Genomic DNA, 21,040 nt, shown 5'->3' with positions numbered 1-21,040 from the left:
CGCGCGCCGGCTTTGAATGAGCGAAGCTGGGACTGAGATGGCTGAGCGCGAGCCCTAGGCAGGCAGCAGCTGAGTGCCGCAGCTCTGAGCCTCCACAGGGTAGGCGGGCGGGGAGGGGGAGGGGCAGGTTCTGGTTTTCACCATGGCCATCACTCAGTTTCGGTTCTTTAAAGTTTGTACTTGCCTAGTAACAGTGTTCTCGTTCCTAAAGAGATTAATGTGCAGATCTGGCAGAGGAAGGAAATTAAGTGGAGATCAAATCTTTGCCCACCACGGTTGATTATTCGTCTGTCCCTAAGCAGACAGACCTGGAGGAGTGGACTTCCTGGGATGAAGATGCGACCAGCCCACAAGTGCATCGAAGGCGGGAATGGGATTGTAGCAACAATGGGATTGTGGCAGAACTCTTTGGAGCAACTGGAGCCTGACTACTTCAAGGCCATAACTCTAACTATACAGAAAACTCAGAAAATTGTCATTAAGAAGAGAGAACCATTGAATTTTGGTGTCCCAGATGGTAGCACAGGTTTTTCCAGTAGACTGGCAGCTGCACAAGATAGGCCTTTTATTCATCAGTCTTCAAAATTAGGTGACTTAGATATGTGGGAAGAAAATACCAGTGCATGGGAAGAGGAAGCCTGGCAAGCAGAAGAAGTCCAGAAGCAGCTGAAAATTTCAGACGGAGGGAGAGAAGAGAGCAGCAGAACAGCAAAGGAAGAAAACGGAGAAGGAAGCGCAACACCCCATGAAGAAGGAGCAAACCAAAATCAGTGTGAAGCTTTCCTAACACAGGCTTTGTCGTGTCCATGCTAGGAGAAGTCTGGGTGCACAGTCTACACACAACCATTTGCATGGACTGGACAGTATTTTCAGAATACAAACACTCTGCTAGATCTCAGTTTGTTTATTGAGCTATCCAGGACACCAGGATTCTCCCATAATGCCTTGAACTATTAGGAATCAATACTCAAAACACAAAAATAATGAGACAATTATTTTCTTCAATGTGTTCCAAATAGAAGACAATTGTTTGCTGTAGAGGAGTTATTTCAAGAGCAATATACCTGACAAGTACCTCTCAAGCTAGTGTTTCTAGATGAATAAACGGGTGTAAATAATTTTATGATGGAAAAGTACCCTGCTATCTACTATGCTTTTGTTCATTGTACATAATTATAAAATAATTTTAATGATCATTTGTTTCCATGACCACTTGATGTAAATTAGACAAACTGTAGGTAGGGCTTTATACCCTTCTTAATTTTGTTTTCAGGTACTGTTGACATACATTTTCTATCATTTGAACTGGCATTGTTTGGTACAACATTAAGAGATATGATGATTTGGATTTTTTTTTTTTACGTATTTTCCTCAATTACATTTCCAATGCTATCCCAAAAGTCCCCCATACCCCCCCCCACTTCCCTACCCACCCATTCCCATTCTTTTGGCCCTGGCATTCCCCTGTATTGGGGCATATAAAGTTTGCAAGTCCAATGGGCCTCTCTTTCCAGTGATGGCCGACTAGGCCATCTTTCGATACATATGCAGCTAGAGACAAGAGCTCCGGGGTACTGGTTAGTTCATCATGTTGTTCCCCCTATAGGGTTGCAGATCCCTTTAGCTCCTTGGGTACTTTCTCTAGCTTCTCCATTGGGAGCCCTGTGATCCATCCAATAGCTGACAGTGAGCATCCACTTCTGGATTTGGATTTTTAAGAAAATAACATTAAATGCAATAAATTTTATTTATCAAAAAAATTTTCTGCCTTTCCATAAATGTCATGTAGACATTTCTAAAAAGCGAACCTCAAAATCTCCCCTTGGAACTTCCATAAGGACCAAGACTCCTCACCATCTGACCCGTGCTCCTTACTACTCTCTTCTCTCTCCGATTTGTCCCTTCTGCCCTCTTGCTATTAAATCTGATGGAACTCACTGAGTGTGAGCCTTCATGTACCCAGAGTGTGCAACTTGAACGCAGGTAACACTGAATCCCAACTGGTAGATATTGTCTATGCAGGGTCTGGGTCCATATACAAGGTAGGCCTCTCGTTATCAGGGCAGCTGATTTGACCATCCTTCCAAGCTCCTCCAGTGTCTGTAGAAACTCGCTGAGGAGCAGAGTACATCTCTGTCACAGCTTCAGTCTGAACAGACCTGCCATATATCAGGTTGAAGTGGAAACTTAAGGGTTCTTTGGAAAGTTGGTTGGATGGTGTTTTGCTGGGGGCAAACATGTGAAGGAATGTTTAGCTGAAGCAGACACAGGAGAAAGGATGGTCTGCTAAAACAAGCATTCAAGAGGACACATGATGAAGGATTCTTTGCTAACAACACTCATTTCTTGGCCCAGCTTACATTGTGTAGTTGAGCTGCATTTGTCAGTACTCCATAGAGAGAAACACACCGAAAGACTTCCCATAGTGTGCTGCAGTTTCTTGTTGCTTACATGGACTCGGACTGATTGGCCAAGTAATGTCAGCTGAGACAGGTATGCATACTGAGGCAAGACCTGTGGAGGACACGTGATGTTTGGAGGGTATAACTAGGACTCGATGGACAGTGATTGAGGCCAAGCTTGGACTGCTTATAGAGCTAGCTGTGAAATGCAATGTGTGTGGGTCTCCAGTCTTGGATGATTTTTCGCTTCCCTGAGAGGCACAGCTGGGAACTTCTTCTGGTGTCCCTCCAGGTCCCTCCTGCTGACTTGTGCCAATGCAGAGGCCTGGCTGTCTCTGCTAGGTAGTGCCATTGCTGGGGATACCTGTTTGCTATCCGACTCTCTCAGTGAAGTGTTTGCGCTGCGAGTGGATCGGGCTGCCACTGCTAACCTGGAAACTAAATTGCCGATTTCCAGACAACACAGACAGGAGTTGCTCCAGAGAACCTTTTTAAAAAGTCTGCTTCCCGGGGCCTAGCAAACACAGGAGTGGATGTTCACAGTCAGCTATTGGATGTATCACAGGGCTCCCAATGGAGAAGCTAGAGAAAGTACCCAAGGAGCTAAAGGGATCTGCAACCCTATTGTTGGAACAACATGATGTACTAACCAGAACCCTGGAGCTCTTGTCTCTAGCTGCATATGTATCGAAAGATGGCCTAGTCGGCCATCAATGGAAAGAGAGGCCCATTGGACTTGCAAACTTTATATGCCCCAATATAGGGGAATGCCAGGGCCAAAAGAATGGGAATGGGTGGGTAGGGAAGTGGGGGGCGCTATGGGGGACTTTTGGGATAGTATTGGAAATGTAATTGAGGAAAATATGTAATAAAAAAATATATATATATATATAAAAAAAAAGTCTGCTTCCCTGTATCCTTTCTTTCCCACTACTTCTGGTGGGTAGTAGTCTACAAGGGAGGTTCAAGTATCTAAGATCCATCATTAAAAATAGGTTTTGAAAAAAATTAAAGTTTCATCAGGTGCTCAAAGTTCCCATAGCCCACAAGGGAGGAAGACTGCCATGTGCCTCTGCTGAGGTACACAGAGGAAAGAACTTACCTGTCTGGGGACACCCTATAGTCCAGGGAGTTTCTCTCAGGGTTTAGCTCTCTTTCTTAGTTCTCTCTCTCTCTCTCTCTCTGTGTGTGTGTGTGTGTGTGTGTGTGTGTTGTGTGTGTGTGTTTCCATGGCCCTCCTCAGAAGCAAGAGCTCTGTTTCTCTTTTTCATCCCTAGGCTTTGGAAAAGTACACCACCTTGGTGTACTTGGCGCTGGCTGCCTGTGCCTTTGCTCTTGTTCCACATCCCACTCCTTCCTTCCCTGGTAACAATGCCTCTCTCTGATGAGCTGATGAAAGCTTTAATCCCTGGCTCTCCTCTGTGTGGAGGCTTCCCCTTTAAGGGAGGCAGGGCAGCTGCATTCAGCCTGGCTGGGGAGCTGCCAGCTGCAGCTCCTGCTCTGGCCTCTGCTGGTGGCTGCAGTGTCTCCTCAGAGGGTCCCTCCCCTCAGGCCTGTGTCCCCTCCTGTATTGTGCTCCTGCACTTAGGCAGCAGTACTGAAAAGCCTCATCTCACAGGCAGAAGGCCTGCCCCTCCCCCCCTCCCCACCCCAGCCAGTCCTAGCTTTTCTTCCTAGGCAGGGATGTGACAAAAGGCTTCATCTTCTTCGTGCCTGCTCTGGCTCTGTCACCAGCACAGGCCAGGAGGCTGTCTGCTGGGTGGAGATGCTGCCTTTGAGTATGTGTGTTAGGGGCTGGGGCAGGGAGACAGTTATCATCCAGAAACCCAGATGTGGAGCTGGACAACCAGGACATGAGGGGCAGTGGGCCTATCTAGGGGCTTACAGGCCAGCCCCAGCAATACAGGGGACCCTGTAGTCAGGAAGGAGAAGCCACCACAGAGAAAATAGTGTTTTCTTGTGCTATCTGGTTTATGCAAGGATATTTGGAGATGGCGTTTTAAAAGTAAAAGAAATACTGTCTCGGCACATACTGTTCTTCACCTTTCTTTCAGAGGAGAGGTTGTGAGACAGGTTTCTTGCTAGTTAAGCAGTGTGGTTCCTGCTCCAATGCTGCTGCTGCTGCTGCTGTCGCCACCGCTGCAGCTGCCGAGGGACAAGCAACAAGCAGCCTTTGTGTCTGTCCAGAGCCTCATGCTGAGCCAACTGCCCAAGTCGGTGTAAACACCACACTGTTTAGCCCGGCTCAGTTTGTAATCCCTGGCCTAGTGCAGCGCAGGTGCATTTTGAATAAGGGCACTTCCTTCCCCGCTGCAACCTATTCCTGTCAGCATGCCAGTGGCTCCTTTTCTATAGTCAAGACCAGAAAATATCTGTGACCTGGGATGTTTGCACTGAAATATGAATGTCCCAAAAGCACACTCTGAGTGTAAGCCTGCTAGTGGAGGCTGTTGTTAGCACCCAGAGAGGAGATGAGATGGTATTTTCAAGGAGAATATTGTTTATCACATGCAACAAATCATTAAATCACCAGTACTATTTAGTGGGTGTTTAGATGTCTGTGTTCATATTATCTGTGCATAAACATTCCCGAGAAGAAGTTGTGTCTTGCTCTATGAGCAAAACTCTTCTGGAAGAGGTGTCTGTGTCTGCAGAGACTGATGATGGGTGAATTGGGATTTCAGGCCTGTGGAGAGATTGGAATTTTGCTGGCTCAGAGGTTAATTACTTTGTCTTGGGCTAGTTTTAGCTTTCTGGAATGGCTATTGTTTGCCAAGCCATTGTATTCCCTTAGCAGGACACTAGCTTCTGCCATTCAGTAGCTAAGAATGCTTGCAACCAGATTGTATTTTAGGCCTATAATTATCACCCTCCATCTTGTTCTACTTGCCTTACTAGTTTATCCATCAATATATTTTAAACTTGCCTTGAGTTTTTATAACTTTCTCTGCTCTGTAAAGCTATAAACCTTCATGAAACTGCTTCCACATCAGAACATGAAATTTCAGGTAACCTAAACTTGTTTTCTTGGCCATGGTTATTCAAAATAGCTCCAAAATAAGCTAGTTCTTATTCCTTTTCAGATGTGATTTTTATAACAACAGATTAAATAATACTGTTTAATTCTATGTGACCTACGGTTACTATTGCTCTGATGAAACATCATAATCAAAGCAACTTGGAGAGGCGATGGTCTATTTGCCTTATGCTTCCACATCGCTGTTCATCATCAAAATAAGTCAGGAAAGAAACTCAAATAGGGCAGAAACCTGGAGGGAGGAGCTGATGCAGAGACCAAGGAGGGGTGCTGCTAACTGGATTATCTTCATGACTTTCTCAGTCTGCTTACAGAAATCAGGACCACCATTCCAGGGATGGAATCACCCATAATGGGCTGGGCCCTCCATCATCAGTTACTAATTTCAAAAATTCCATACAGAGGGAGGATTTTTCTCCCCTGAGGCTCCCTCCTCTCCTAGCCTCTGTCAAGTTGACATAAAACTGGCCAGCACAAATTCTCAGCCTATAACACAGGTGAATATTATCTCATTTTACAGGTGAAGAAAGAAAGGAATAGAGAATAACTTCCCCAGATCTCTCTGTTAGCGACTGGGCCACATATCTTTTCCCCAAAGAATCATTTTTAAACCTTTCCTCCCATCACACACCAAATACCACCCTTTCCTTGGGTATACAGACTAGATCTCAGAATAATATAGAACAGTTTCCTGATTAGTTTTAGGTCCCTGCTAAGGGCAAAATATAAATAGAATGTTTCATTTACTCTTGGGATGGAGAGCAGACAGAGAAAATATCTCCCAGAAGGGGAGCATAAGTAACAGGGCACAGGGTGTATTATATTCCAAAATATACAACCAGGCATGGTAGCTTCTGCCAGTAAATCCAGTTCCAGGGAGAAATAGGCAGTAGAATTACCATGAGTTTTGGGCCACCCTAGCCCACATACAATCAGAAAAGCAAAACAGGGCTGGAGCTATGGTCCAGCATTTGCCTATATATTTAAGACCCCGTTATTAGGAGCTTGGTAAACATACAAAGAAGCAAACGCAAAATACTAAGTGTACACCCTACAGTCTTTGTTGTGCTAGTCATTAAACTCAGGGCTTCACACATCTTAGACAAACATTCTACCAAAGAATTACATCCCTTTTTTATTTCTTTATTTGTTTGCTTGAGACAAAGTTTTCTATGTAGCCATGTCTGTTCTGGAACTCCCTCTGTATATCAGGCTGGCCTGGAACTCAGAGATCTGCCTGCCCCCGTCTGAGTGTTAGAATTAAAGATGTGTGTAAGCATATCCGGTCAAAGTTACATTCTTTAACTTACAATTTTAAGACATCTTCTTACTATATTTCCCAGACATCCTTCATCTAGTTCTATAGCCCAGGAAAGCCTTGGCCTCATGAGTAGCTGGGGCTATAGATTATGCAACTAGGCCTGGCTAAGATCGGAACTCTTAAAACTCCTAGGAAAAAACTCAACATTGGTTCATGGCAGGGATTAGGGTTTGTGCATTGGAGTGGCGGGAGTTGTCTTGCTTTTGCACAGCCAACAAACTCAAAACCAGATTCCAAATTGGCAGAGAATATATTTGCTAAGGAGTTAATATCCAGAACATACTTTGCTAAGGAGTTGACCAGATTCCAAATTGGCCAGAACATATTTGCTAAAGAGTTAATATCCAGTATATTTAAGGAAGCTGGACAACTAACTAACTCTAAACCAGAACAAAACAAGCAACTTAATTAAAAAATTAGTGAAGGGGCTGAGTAGACATTTCTCAAGTGATGGCAGGTGGGGGGGGGGGGGGGGAAGAAGGGTCTCACCCATAGAGAATGGCAAACTAAACCCACAATCAGCTCTCAGCAGGCAAGAAAATGATCATAGTATTCCAAAGTATTTCAGCAAAGCAAAACATTTTATTTCTGCTGAAGGGTCCACAGTCCTGCCCTGTGCAGCAGGAAAGCATGTGCAGTGGGATGCAGGCGTCTGTGCTGTATTTCTGTATTGCTGTATATTGCTGTGCTGCATTACTGCAGTAAAGGGTGCTGTGTGCTTCTCTAGGGGTGCTTACATTCTTCATTGTTTTGTTTGGTTGCTTTGGTTTTTTTGTTTTGGTTTGGTTTGTTTTTTGTCTTTTGCCTCTTTAAAATTTTTCTTTTCTTTTTTTCTTTTATTTGTTCTTCTTCTTTTCATTGCACATCCTTCCCTCCTCTTCTGAGTTTCCCTTCCCTCCTCTCCTGAGAGAGTCCTTCCCACATCTCCCCTCTCCTCCAGATCCACTCCTCCTCCTTTACCTTCAGAAAAGATCAGGCCTCCCCGGGGATCTCAACCAAGCATGGCATGACACCTTAGAAGACTAGGCACAAACACTTAGATTAAGGCTAGACCAGGCAATCATGTGGGAGAAAAAGGGTCCCAGAAGCAGGCAAAGGAATCAGAGACACCCCTATTCCCACTCTTAGGGGTTCCACAAGAACACCAAGTTACACAACTATAACACATAGAGAGGGGCCTAGGTCAGACTCATGCAGGCTCCCTGATTGTCTGTTCAATCTCTCTGTGAGCCTCTATGAGCCCCGTTTAGGTGATTCTGTGGGGTTTCATGTGGCGTCCTTGGCGTGTTCACATTCTTATGATTAGCCTACACAGAGCAGCACGGTCTCCAGGGAGAAGGAAGTCGAGCACATTTTGTTTTTTTTTTTTTGAGTTTTTTTCCAAGCAAGGTCTCACTACTAGCCCTGGCAATCCCTGAACTAAATCAGCAGACCAGACTTGCCTCAAACTCAGCACTCCACCTGCTTTTGTCTCCCAAGTGCTGGGATTAAAGGCATGAGCCGTTATGCTTGCTCCGGTTTTGAGCACATATTTTATTTCAAGAAGTGTTGACCCTGGAGGAATCTGAGTTTCTGTCAAGTGGCTTCTTTACAATTTTTTTTAAACTAGAATTTTGTCTTATTTAACCCTTTGATAGAAAAAAAACCAGTACATTTCGTTTCCACCCCTTTTTCAATACATTTTCATTCTTGTCCTCAGCTTGAGTTAGCATTGCCCGACTTGCCAGTTTTGAGGCCTTCATCAGTAATCCTGTTTTGAGATGATGGCAATGTTTTGTCAGTTACATAGTCTTTGCATCAACAACCATTGTATGTATGGGGTCACGGGATATCCAACTATATCCCTAGAACTAGACCAAGGAATTTTAGGACTGAAATCCTTATCCTTTTTCCTTTCCAAAACATTGCTTCCTAAGATTTGAAAATGGGTCATTTATTCTTGAATTTTGTTGTGGGGTAGAGCCAAAGGCCACTCAGCACAACCAAAGTCCAAACTGATTGTCCGTATTAAGTCACACTACTTCTAACGTACAGTATACCTGTCTTCCGCAGTTCCCAGGTCCAAGTCTGAGGGAAGTGGGGGCTGAACCAGGACCCTATATTTATACCAAACACAAGACTCAAGAAGAGGCCAGGCAGTGGTGGCACACGCCTTTAATCCCAGCACTTGGGAGGCAGAGGCAGGCAGACTTCTGAATTCGTGGCCAGCCTGGTCTATAGAGGGGGCAGGGAGTAGAAGGGCTTGAAACTTTAATTAATTTAATTAATTTTAATTTTAATGGGTCCAGAGTCTGAGGACAGTACACTTGGCATCATCATCTGTGGCTTTGGCTTTCTTCACCTGGGTGTAGTGGATCCATGGTGTAATACCAACTACCTTCATGGTCAGAGTAATAGAGAATCACCTGTTAAGGCCCCTTTGGCTACCTACTTGACCCAGGCAGTATTATTGGGCTTGAATAAGGGGAAACTGGTGGTGGACTTGGAGGCTAGTTTGGTCTCTCAGATAGTCTGAAGAATCCAATCATGTCTCACACAGAGTCTGGACACTAGATCAGTGGCTACAGCTGGCCTTTCCTTTATGTCCTAAACAGAAAGCCTTTATGGAGAACTGGAGGGCCTGTAATGACTAGTTTCATCTTAAACGATGCCAGTCCTACTAGTGTAGAGCTCTGTATTGAGATCTTTTCAGGGGGATGTCATCTCATGACAGTCATGGATGAACATCATGGTCATCACCAGGCAAGAGGGTATTAGGACTGATGGTAATAAGTCTCTCAAACTATTCTCAAAGGTAGCCCAGGAGTAGGGCCTGGTACTAAGTCACATGGGTATTAGACAACCAGAGTTCTGGTGGTCCTTGGAGGAGAGCTCAGCTGTGTGAGTTGCTGTTGGAAGTTCCTAGCCTTAGTTAACATGTGAGCTTTTTGTTCATTAGACTAGCAGGAACCACTCAGTTCTTTGATAGGTGGGCCTGTGTAATGTCTTTTGTTTCATGGACAAACTAGTGAAAAGTGTTTAAAGTCTACTTTGTGTTGGACAGAGGGAAAACAGATCCTATACAGTCTGTCTGGCAGCAGTAGCCCCATCTGGCTTGGGAACAGGTGTTTTTTCCTACTCCTTTTCAGGGAATGATGGCTTTTGAGTTTTCTAATGATCAGATCATTGGTTAAAAGACATAAATCAAGCCGGGCGTGGTGGCGCACGCCTTTAATCCCAGCACTCGGGAGGCAGAGGCAGGCGGATTTCTGAGTTCGAGGCCAGCCTGGTCTACAAAGTGAGTTCCAGGACAGCCTGGGCTACACAGAGAAACCCTGTCTCGAAAAACCACAAAAAAAAAAAAAAAAAAGACATAAATCATGGAAGCGGAAGGGGTGGACAACCCTCACCCGACCTGATCCCTGCACAGCCCTGTGGCACCTTCCCTTTACTTGGGGCTGCCTAGAGCAGGAGGTGGGGAGCAGATGGAGTGAGATGCTTGGGGAACTTTCTCCAACTCTTTATGTATTCCACTTAGATACGTTCACACAGGGACTGGGACTGACTGAGCAATAGTCAAGCAACAAAGGAACACTCTGGGAGTGGGACAGATGGAGGTTTTTGGTTTCTCTGGACAACTTGATAGAGCCAAAGGATTCAGGTCCCTACCAAGAGAGCACAGGTCTTAAGCGGAGGTGGTATGGGGCTGGGTGATTCTCACACCAGAGAAATCCACTAGGAAAATAGAATGGGCAGAAACATATAGAAAGAGAAACACATTAAAGACAACCATGGGTTGACCACCATACATTCTTATACCTGAACAGAATTGGAGAATCCAGTCATGTCTCCCACGGAGTCTGGACAGTCGATCAGTGGCTGCAGCTGGCCTTTCCTTCATGTCCTAAACAGAAGGTACTTTAACCAGACTTATCTCAGGACCTCAGGAGATGACAGGCTAGATGATTCTTACTGGAGGAACTTTAGACAGGAATGTAGGATTCACCAAGATCTTCTCTCCCAGAGCCCTGGAAAGTTTCAGGTTTTGAACCCCCTAGGTTTTGAACCTGCAGGTACTGTGTGGTTCACAGCCTGTGCCAAGATCTACAGTTGGTCACACTCGTAAGAGTCTCAAAGAGATCTCAGTGGGATTCTATTTGTTGATAGGTAGAGACCCAAAGACCACTCACATGACCGAAGTCTGAATTAAAGCCTGTATTAAGCTATCTAGAAATTGCGTGGAGAGAAAAACAGCCTCAAATGCATTTTATGGGGAGGTTTTTGTTTTTGTTTTTTCTTTTTCAAGACAGGGTTTCTCTGTGTAGCCCTCGCTGTCCTGGAACTCACTTTGTAGACCAGGCTGGCCTAAAACCCAGAAATCCGCCTGCCTCTGCCTCCCAAGTGCTGGGATTAAAGGCATGTGCCACTATGCCCGGCTTTTATGGGGAGTTTTTAAAGGCAGAGATTACAGGAAATCCTCATCTTGGTTGACAGATGCAGGGGAAAGTAAAGCAAGCAATCAGATTAGCAGAAGCCAACAACATTCAGTGAGCTGCGATTTTGACCTTGAATTCCTGGAACACAGATGGTTACAACTGAGACAAGATGGAGGAACCTTTCCCCTGTCATAATTTCAGTTAACCTATTGAGCATAGTAGGTAGTTCCTGAAGAGCCTTTGTATGGTGCTATCAGAAGTTTTCTTTTCAGAAATGAAGTACAACATGGTCTAAGCAACCTGCCATCATCACAGATTCCCCTTCATGTGCTAATATCACAGTGAGGGCTAGCCAATTTACCATGCCATTTCACTGATGACCTCCGGATGATCTGCTATACCTTTGAGAAGTATAAGTATCCTTGTGTAATTTAAAAGTCTTTATTGAGTTTAGAATGCATCCTTTATCCATTCTACATTTTTATTTATGGTAGATTGCTGACCCAAATCCTGTTGCTATTTGGTTTCTAGCATTAAACTGAATTACGGGCCCCTCTTGAACTCCAGTGGAATCTATAGAAACCTGAGGGTCAGTGACATTTCTGTTTTGGATGAAATCATTGAGTTTGGCCTTGGTATACTGACGATATGTGGTGATGAAAGGGATAGCCAATTGAACCAAAGTGTTAGTCCTGCTCCAATTGGTTGGTAAGATTTTAAAGTTATGGTTCACCATATATCTCTTCTGGCAATGCTCAGGCTAGTATGGTGTCACATCTCCTCAGAGGCACAGACCTTCTTACATTCAGATACATTTTGCAAGAATTCCAGCTCATCTCCCCATCTTAGGAGACAGGAGGTGTGATTGCTTCCTGTCAGAGAAGGTTAAATAGTGAGGAGACATTCTTTGGCTCAGTCTCTCTATGGTTGGGAACAAAAGGAACACAGATTTAGAACACAGGTTTCCCTAAGTCATCTCATCTTAGAGGACAATCCTGCAGCCCATCCCTAAGGTGTCTGGTGTCCACCTGAGCAAGAATGAGATGACTCAAGCTTCTGGCCTCCCTGCCATAGAAGAAGAATAATAGTGTCCGAATAGTGACAGAATAGTTGATACATTCCAGCCAGATACTCATCTTAACACACCCAGTTTCAACCCTTATTGCCTATTTTAAATTTTAAATGTTACTACTTGTGCTTTTTTGAGTCATCTTTAGGAATCTCTGGTTTAGAGGTAGGGCTAGGTTAGGTAACTAACCTAACAGAAAAATGTGCCCAGGGTCTCTTTCTCTTTCTCTGTCTCTGTCTCTGTCTCTGTCTCTCTCCCTCTCTCTCTTGGTTTTTTGAGACAGTCGAGACAGGGTTTCTCTGCATAGCCCTGGCTGTCCTGGAACTCACTCTGTAGACCAGGCTAGCCTCGAACTCAGAAATCTGCCTGCCTCTGCCTCCCAAGTCCTGGGATTAAAGGCGTGAGTCACCACTGCCCGGTTCCAGGATCTCTCTTTATTTCCCAAAATAAACCTCATATACATATAGGCCATTTATTCCAGTGATGAATGAATGAATTCTGGGGCGTTACATGGAAGGTCCTGACAGTTTCCTAGAACACTGCCCTTCACTATTTGTCTTGGAGTCCTTCAGTGAGATCGTCCCTTCATAGTATAGTGTGTCATAATCACCAAACTCATGATGTGGAGGAAATCCATGGGAAGAAAATTCAGGACATACATATTTATCCATCCAAGTTCTTTTATGTTTCCATAGGGTAAGAAAGCCACTTCTCTACTTGGACTTTACTTGTTTGTTTGTTTGTTTTTAGTCTGAGAGTTAGAAAAAAAATTCATTCCAGCATAAGAGTCAATGAGCTTGAAGTGAAGGGATAGTTCCTGAAAACAAGAAAAGTTAGAAAGGAATGCAAATGCAGAGTCAGAAATTTTTATATGGTAAGCCTGTAATTCCAGTCATATATAGAGATGTATGTTCCTGTTCTAGTTAAGATAGAGAGAAATACGTACCCCTAGAGTTAGCCAGAAAAGTAATTTCTTTTCCCAACAAATCCACACTCGGATCTTCTGTAACTTTCTTACCATGTACAGACAACTTTAAAAAAATGTTTAATACAATTTACATGTATGGGTATTTTGTGTTCATATATGTCTGTTCACCACATTCATATGAATGCCTGATGGGGTCAGAAGTTGGAACCCCTGGAATGAGAGTTGGGATACTTTTGACTTGTCATGTGGTCAAACACTTCAGCTCCTATTATCAGCCCTATTTCTATTACTGCTGCTGCTGCTAATACTACTACCTCTACTTCTACTATTACTACTATTATTGGAGCTCTCTTCACTAAAAAGACATCAACTTGGGCTAAGTATAGAGTTGGGTCCCAGAAATAGATGCAATTGATCTGTTTGTTGTCCCATATCTAGAAACCCTCCACCAGAGGCATCTGCTTTCTTTTGTTCAAGCATTATCTTCCCATTACTGGAACATGTGTGCCAGAGGCCTATCTGGGAGAGTTATTCTTACTGGTCTCAGGTCTTTTAGCATCCCTCTTCCAGGACGAAGGACCTGGTTTTCCATCCCTATCTTGTGTTTGTGATGACTTGATCAGAGGCTTAACCCCCTTTCTCTCTCCTCCTATCATGAAAACTCTCAGAAAGCTTCATAGGGGTCTTTCTTGGCTCCTGGTAGGTCACCGTAAGTACCTGACGACGGAGCTCCTGGACAAGTCCATATAGAAGACCTTATGCCACATAAGGGACTGAGACAATAGAGGATCTACATGCCTATGCATATCTGCCTGGTCTAAGCAACAGCTGATCATTTGATGTTTGTGTCATGCTCACTTAGTCAGAATGGGTATAAGTCTCCCCACCCCAGCCCCCTCTCTGTCTCTGTCTTAGTTGATTATTTTAGTTGACTTATCTTAGTTGACTATCTGCTAGGTGTTTTTTACTTGGCCAACATCCCTACCTTGTGACTTTGCAGGTGTCTTGCTGATAATTATAGTAAAGCTCTCTGGCTGTTTTCATTGCTGTCCTTGACTGTCTGCTGACTGTGTTTTACTGGCTGATGTTGCTACCTTTGACCTTGCAGGTGTTCCACGGCTGTTAATTATGTTTTCATTGCTCTCTCACTTGCCACAAAAGCAGCTGCAGTGTTTATGGTTTTCTCTTTGTCTACTAAAGGATGGTCTGGGGTCTCTTTCCTGAAAGGGCAAGGGGGTTGTTAGAAGCTATCCTTATTTACAACTTAGTCGATTATAATTACTACATTAGAGATGATACATTAAAAGCAGTAATATAGCCGGGCGTGGTGGCACATGCCTTTAATCCCAGCAGTAGGGAGGCAGAGGCAGGCAGATTTCTGAGTTCGAAGCCAGCCTGGTCTACAAAGTGAGTTCTAGGACAGCCAGGGCTATATAGAGAAACCCTGTCTCGAAAAACAAACAAACAAACAAACAAACAAACAGCAGTAATATAATGTGTAATACTACCTAGCATGTTCTTGCTTCCCTATGGGGACAGGTCTCAAAAAAGCTAAGCTAACCGCTAACCAGCTTTTGTCACTGGTCTTGCTTCTTAGAGCCCCTTTGTTTCTTCTCTGACCTATTTGGCTCTCTCATTCTTTGTCTCTTCTTGGTGCTTCTAGATCTGCTATTTTAACCCTCACATTGCCTTTTATCCTTAATATCCATTCCCTCGGTCACACAGAATAACTTGTAGTTTTCACAGAATAACTTGTAGTTTTCACCGTAGGCTCTTTTTCTTACTGCCTGATGTGTTTATAAAAAGATAAAGAGAAGGGGGATTTTGTTCTATAGGGGTGTAGTCAGGTATGGGGGAAGGGGGTGTCTCAGCAGGCCCATGCCAAGGCATCCCTTCCCTCTGAGGGAACCAGCCACACGATGGTATAGTGTAGAATAGAGTTTATTCAGGGCATGGGGAAGGAAGTTAAGAGGGTAGTAGAGGCAAAGAAAGTCAGAGGGGGAGAGAGAGAGAGAGAGAGAGAGAGAGAGAGAGAGAGAGAGAGAAGAGAAGAGAAGAGAAGAGAAGAGAAGAGAAGAGAAGAGAAGAGAAGAGAAGAGAAGAGAAGAGAAGAGAAGAGAAGAGAAGAGAAGAGAAGAAGAGGAGTAGAGAGTAGAGGCCGGCTATGAGCATGTGGAGGCGGGGGATGGAGAAAGAGGGATGAAGGGAAGCAGAGAAAGAGCAAGAGAAGAGTAAGAGGACAAGAAGGGGGCAAGTAACCCCTTTTATAGTGGGTGAAGCCTACCTGGCTGTTGCCAGGTAACTGTGAGGCAGAGCTTAGACAGAATGCTAATACTGCCTACTATGAGCTAACTCCTGCCTCAACATGCATTTTTATTTATTTATTTATTTATTTATTTATTTATTTATTTATTTATTTTTGGTTTTTTGAGACAGGGTTTCTCTGTATAGCCCTGGCTGTCCTGGAGTTTTGTAGACCAGGCTGATCTTGAACTCAAAAATCCACCTGCTTCTGCCTCCTGAGTGCTGTTAAAGGCATGCTCCACCACGCCTGGCGCATCTTAATTTTTAGAAAATTACGTAATTGCGTGCAACTTGAAAGTCATGTTTTGCATTCTAAATTATGTAGAAAAGAATTTGTGAAGCTTCAAATTTTTTTAAAATAGTATTGGGTGGTGGCATCACTCAGGAGGCAGAGGCAGGTGGATCTCTGTGAGTTTGAGACCAGTCTTGCTTACACAGCAAGTTCTAAGATGGCCAGAGTTACATAGAAAACACCCTATCTTGAAACTGCCCCCATCATAAAACAAAAAAGGAAACAACAAGAAAGATAGGAGAGAGAGAGAGAGAGAGAGAGAGAGAGAGAGAGAAGGGTAACAATTGACTTTTCTGAATGTACCACATACATGAAATATACATATAGCTTAATGTTAACAATTACTCAACTGTACCTGGACAAACATTCATCAGGTTACCCACACTGGCATCCCCATTACCGTCACACACTGTGTTAGCTTTTTTTTTTTTTGTCTAGGCTCTGCCCCACAGTTACCTGGCAATAGATGCCGGACTCCTCACTATACTCTTTCTTGCCTTCTTGCTATTCCTCTGTCCCCTTGTTCCTGCTCCCTCTCCTCTCTGCCCCCCATTCCCCTCCCCCCTCTCTCCATTGGCTTATGGCCTGCTCCCCCCTCTTCCTTTCTCTGTCTCTACTCCCTCAATACCCCATTCCCATAACCTGAATATATGTGGCTGGTCCCTCAGGGGTAAAGGGTGCCTCAGCATGGGCCCACAAAGGCAGCCCCTTCTCCCACACCATACATCTGCCAAACATATTCTTTCTTTTTTTTTATTTTTATAAAACACAACACACTGCATTCTTCACATATAATCCTTGTGTTGTCTTGAATCTTAAAGAATAGACTTCCTTACCTGCTCTGTTCAGCTTTCCAGTTGCCACTGTCCCTTTGAAGGGACAAAGCACACTTTCTCTAGGCTATCAATGAGGTATGGTCAACAACTTTTAATGGTGTCTCTTTGCATATACACACATGAAAAATCAGGGTCTTTCTATGGCGGCCCCACTGACAAGAAAAATCACAATGTAGCCAAAGATGGCATTGAATTTGCTATAATCCTGCATTTGTCTCCTGAGTATTAGGATTACAAGCTCTAGCTACCATGACTACCTCTTAATGGTGTTTAACTTTCTCCAGACTCATCCTCTTCCAAAGACATTCTCCCCACCAACTAAGTATATAGAAAGAGTGCCTGCCAGAGTGGTTGGCCACCTACAGAAATGGACAATGCCTTCCTCTGCAGAGTGTTCAGGAGGACTTCCAAACAATACTTGAGCTGGTGGGTCTGTTTCAAACAAGGGTGCAAGCTCTTAGGGAACTTTACAGAGGAGGCCTCACTGACTGAGAAGGTGGTAGACAGGAACCCAAGAGAGAGGTTACCACTCATAAATGAGGTCACCTGGATTCACAGGAATGGGTTGGTGAACATACAAAGGGAGATGAGAAAAAAATTAATTCACAGAAAACATAGGTCAAAAAGGAGGGAGTAGGGCCCATTATTCTGCTTTGGGGAAGCTACTTCTGAAGGCTGTGGCCCTGCTTAGAAACACAGCCAGAACTGGAAACTTCAGTCCTTAAACAAGTAAAGAATTAGAAACCAGCTTAAAGCAGCTTCTAGGCCACAGGTAAAGAAAGAACTTTGAACTTTGGACTACTGAGTAAACACCAGGTCGAACAAGCACAATAGGGACACCAGGTTAGTTATTAATTTATTAGCAAACCACCGAATAAGAAACAGAGGGCATAGTCGATTTCTTTGTGGGTTTTTTTTTTTTTTTTTTGGTTTTTGTTTTTATACCATGCTAGGAAAGGTCTCTTCCACCAAGCTTCATTCCAGGTCTTCGCAGGCTTTTGTGTCTTTACAAGGTACGTTACAAGTTAAATGACAAATGAGAAGCTGTTCCAAGTGACAAAAGTCACAGGACTAATCACATCTTTGCTCAAATGATATTTGTTCCCGGACACTCTTGAAATCTATAGCTATTTTGATCCATCTCATCTTTAAGTGGTAACTAAATATAATATATAGAAAATTATGTGCTTGAAATGCTGACCTTTAGCTCTTTCTTTGACTAAATTTACTTATAGGATTACTTACAGGATCAGGCCCGACTCAATGGCAGCTGCATCACCAAAGCCCACCCACCCTAGCATGGATGATAGTTCATGAAAGCTGGGATGCTATGGTTCACTGCACCACATACTTGACAGGTTAGGGAAGATCAAAGACTGGCGGCTCTCTGCCTCTTCCAAGCAGCTTGGCTGGCCCAAGAATGTCCCTAGGTAGTCTTTATGGGGGCATGGCGCACCTGCGGAGGTTTCAGGGGCTTCCTGAGTCTAACAAGCCTCCCTTTTGAACTCCTTGAGTCTTTTTTCTTTTTGGTGTTTTGAGATAAGGTTTCTCTGTGTAGCCCTGGCTGTCCTGGAACTCACTTTGTAGACCAGGCTGGCTTCGAACTCAGAAATCCTCCTGCCTCTGCTTCCCAAGTGCTGAATTAAAGGTGTGCATCACTACTGACTGGCGAACTCCTTGAGTGTTAATGATCTTCCCTTCAAGATAGAATATATCAATTTGTAGCAACTGTTATGTAACACTCTCTCTCTCTCTCTCTCTCTCTCTCTCTCTCTCTCTCTCTCTGTGTGTGTGTGTGTGTGTGTATGGTGTATGTATAATCAAACACAATAGGTTCACATTTTGGGGAATGCAAAGCTGAAATACAAAAAAAGTTGATAACTATTACTTCCATGCAGTAGGCAAAGAGATTAAAGCACTCATTCCCAAAGTGATGCTCTCCATGGACAAGAGAAGCATGCAGACTCAACTCAGGGTGCCACGCCTAGTCAGAGAGAAGATTGCTGATTCCTAAGCAGGTTGAGTTTAGGAATACATTCCAGACCTAGCTCAGTTTAAGAGTACAATTTCAAAGGAAAAGATAGTAGATACATTTTTGCTGTGTAGCTCAAAAGTCTCAGAGCATATATCAGAGATTCCAGAGATGAACAGAAATGCCTATGGGCTTGCACCATAAGGCTTTAGCAGAAAATAAAGGGAAGCGTTAATACATTAATAGTATGTATTAGTGTATTAATACATTTAACACATTAATAGGGAGTCCGTTCCTGAAAGTACCTGTTTTGCTTAATCACTAACATATGTACATTTGTGTGGGTTTCTTCCTCAATCAGCTCCACCTTATTATTATTTTGAGTTGTGAAGTCTTGGGTTTCTTACTGATTCAGCTAGGCTGAGCTCCAGGATTCCTCCCATGTCCAATTCCATAGCCCAGTGCTGGGATTACAGATAGCTCTCCTCTCCAAGCGAGTGCTGTGGACTCCAATGCAGAAGTTCATGTGCTGCAGACAGGGTGCTGAGCCAACTTCCTCGCATTTGCATATGATTTTGATGACATCTACTCTTGTTCGGAAATTCATGGAAGTATGGCATTAGATTAAGAGTGTCTTCCAGTAGGATTGAGTTGGCACACTGAATATTACGTTGTAACGTTGTATTCCTTGGAATTGAAACATTCTGTCCTAGACAGAAGAGGGTGGTTCACAAAACACAGGAAGCTCAGAAATTAGAAGGTTCGTAAGATCCATCCCCCAAATTATAAAATCTGTAAACAACTGCTAACTCTCTTTTCGAGAGCCTCAAATTTATTGCCAAAATTACATGCAAGTTTTTTTTTTAAAGATTTTATTTATTTATTATATGTAAGTACACTGTAGCTGTCTTCAGATCTCATTACAGGTGGTTGTGAGCCACCATGTGGTTGCTGGGATTTGAACTCAGGACCTCCGGAAGAGCAGTCAGTGCTCTTAACCGCTGACCCAGCTCACCAGCCCTACATGCAAGTTTTGGAGAGTCCAGAGATACAGCTTCAGTGAGCTGTCACCTGTTAACCCCTCCCCACCCAAAACTCATTGCAACGCCACGGTAGACTTGGATGGGTTGAGTCTCTGCTCTGTTGTTGTCGGCGCCCTACTTGGCATGAACTGATGTGTGTTCATCTCTGCCCACGAAAAGTGGCAACACATTTTAAGTCCAATATATTTAAAAATTTTGAATTTTAGTGGTGATTTATCCCCCAGCCCCATCCTACCATGTGTCTATGTGTCCTAAATGAATTGTACACCTCCTTCAACCTGATATCTAGTGTCTTTAGGAAGCCAGGATAAATTCCTGACACTTTCCTTGTCAGGTTTTCAAACATGCTAAATGTCTACTATCTCCCAAAAAGGATATATTGGCTAAGGCTACCATTACAAGTCATCACAGAACCAGTGGCTTTTATCTTTTATTTTTATTGCTTATTTTGTGCAAATTCTCCTCTCCTTTCTCTCCCTCCCTCTCCCCTTCCCTCCCCTCTTTCACATTTGATTCTAAGGCAGGATCTCACATATCCCAGGCACACACGCTGAACTGACTGCGTGTGCAGTCAAGAGTGAACATGAACTTCTTATGTTCCTGCTCCTACCTTCTCAGTGCCGCTATTATAGGCACATATCACCACACCCAGGTTTCATATACATTGCTAGGGATGGAACCCAGGACTTTGTGCATGCTAGCCCTCTTCTAGCTGGGCTACATGCCCGGTCCTAAAAAGCATTCTCATTGTTCCTACTCAGTTCCAGGTGTAGAGGAGGACTTGGGGTGACAAAAAACCTGCCTCCACTGGAGGAAGAGGTTCAGGAATAAGTGCTGATGCGCATGATAAGTATAGGAGGGGTGCTCAGTGAAGTTTGGGGCTTCATGGAGGTGAAGCCTCTTTGGGAAGAGAGTCTGCAACAGACTGTGTTGACAGTCTGTATAATTAGAGGCAGCAAAAGACTGCAGCTTCCAGTTGGCAGCCAGAGATTGAAACAAAAAACGAAAACTCATCCCTGCATCGTCCCCACCTGCTCCCCAACCCGCTCAGCCACAACTGGTTTCTGCAACCCAAAAGTGGGAACAGATGTGAAAATCCAGCTTTCACCTCTGTTCTCCTTCTATCCCCTCTCACACTTCCTTCTGTTGCAACACAGAGGAGGGAGAGAGAAGAGGGGACATACAGTAGCTCAGATCGAAAGCCCATTCTATTTTTACACTTCCTGAGCTGACAGCCATTCCTCTCATTGGACCTTATTCTATACTACACAGCACGCGCGCGCGCACACACACACACACACACATACACACACACACACACACACACACACACACACACACACACACATACACACACACACACACACACACACACACACACACACACACACACACACACACAGCCAATAAGCCAGCCTTTT

General features: G+C 44.0%; 1 long non-coding RNA gene and 1 pseudogene across 1 annotated transcript in view; both read left to right on the top strand.

The window, feature by feature from the left end:
• Window positions 1-21,040, top strand: part of LOC110287378 (uncharacterized) — an 80,297-nt gene that overhangs the window by 38,154 nt on the left and 21,103 nt on the right. The gene's annotated exons all lie outside the window — the stretch shown is intronic.
• Window positions 143-1,427, top strand: LOC147004612 (receptor-binding cancer antigen expressed on SiSo cells pseudogene; annotated as a pseudogene).

Source organism: Mus caroli, unplaced genomic scaffold, assembly GCF_978045245.1.
Source record: "Mus caroli unplaced genomic scaffold, Mus_caroli_1 scaffold_5, whole genome shotgun sequence".
NCBI classification, from domain to species: domain Eukaryota; kingdom Metazoa; phylum Chordata; class Mammalia; order Rodentia; family Muridae; genus Mus; species Mus caroli.
This window is presented reverse-complemented; position numbering and strand designations above follow the sequence as displayed.